Here is a 1259-nt window from a genome sequence, read left to right on the forward strand (position 1 = left end):
CAGCCTTGAGCAGAAGAGCTAAGGGACAAAGGGACAAAGCCCAAGTCTTGAGTTCAAGCCCAAGTACTGGCAAAACACACGTGTAAAACCACATGAAAATAAATTCAAGAAGATAATTATGGTCAAGAAAACTGCTACTGCTTTTTTCCTGTTTCAGGCAAATCTTTCCTTGAATGTGAACTCCAATTACAGCCTCAGCATTGGCACTCCTGAGCCAGAAACCTAGAACCATGATTATGCTTCAGATTTACCAGTGGGAATCCAATGACTCTCCCTTGTTGTCTTCTCACTGTGTTTCCAGTATATATAACTGATCAGATCTACTCCAATTAACTACTGGAAAGGAATGTGAACATTAAATTGATTTGTTTTTTTTGTTGTTGTATTGTTAAGATACCATATTATCTGAACCTCAAATTAGAAACTTTGGCCTGTAATGCATAATTACATTTTTCTAAACCATTAAGGAGAATATTTAGAATAAAAATGGTGACGTAATTGGGCAGCAGCAGTTCAGGCCTGTAATCTTAGCTATTTGGAAGGTTAAGATTGTGAGGATCATGAATTGAGGCCAATCTGGGCAAAAAGGTTCATTAGATTCCATCTCAATAAAAAGCTGCCACAAAATTGTACATACTTTTCACTCCAGCTATATGAGAGGCTGAGATCAAGAGGATTATAGCTTCAGGCAAAAATATTCATGATACCTACATCTCTGCATAAAAAGCTGGACATCCTAGTGCATACCTGGTATTCCAGCTGCAGCAAGAAGCATAAATAAGAAACTATATATGAAAAGTAACCAGAGCAAAAGGCTGCAGGCATGATCCAAGGGGTAGAAGGCTTGTTGAGCAAGTGCAAAGCCCTGAGTTGAACTTCAGAACTGCAGGATGAGGGAGGCTAACATCAAGAATTTGTTCTGGTTAGTAGAAAAGCATACAAAAAACCTGAGACTTCACTTCTCAATTAAGTTGTTATGGATGGTTATCTTCCTTATGGTCAACAAACGCACAAACACCCATGACTCTGAGTTAAGTATTGTTTTTCCATTTCCTTAAGAAACCGACAATGCAAATAGATTAAATATCAAGGGAACTTTGAATGAGGAAGCCGCAAAGACATATGCTTCCCTGGGTCATAGAGAACATTGCAGAGGCACCTGCTCCACTAGAGATCTTTTCCCATACAAAAAAGACCTAAAGAATTCCACAAGCGACACCCCAGTTTACACTGTGACAAGAGAGAGACATTTCTTTTTT

This window comes from Dipodomys ordii, unplaced genomic scaffold (genome assembly GCF_000151885.1).
Source record: "Dipodomys ordii isolate 6190 unplaced genomic scaffold, Dord_2.0 Scaffold113, whole genome shotgun sequence".
Classification (NCBI taxonomy): domain Eukaryota; kingdom Metazoa; phylum Chordata; class Mammalia; order Rodentia; family Heteromyidae; genus Dipodomys; species Dipodomys ordii.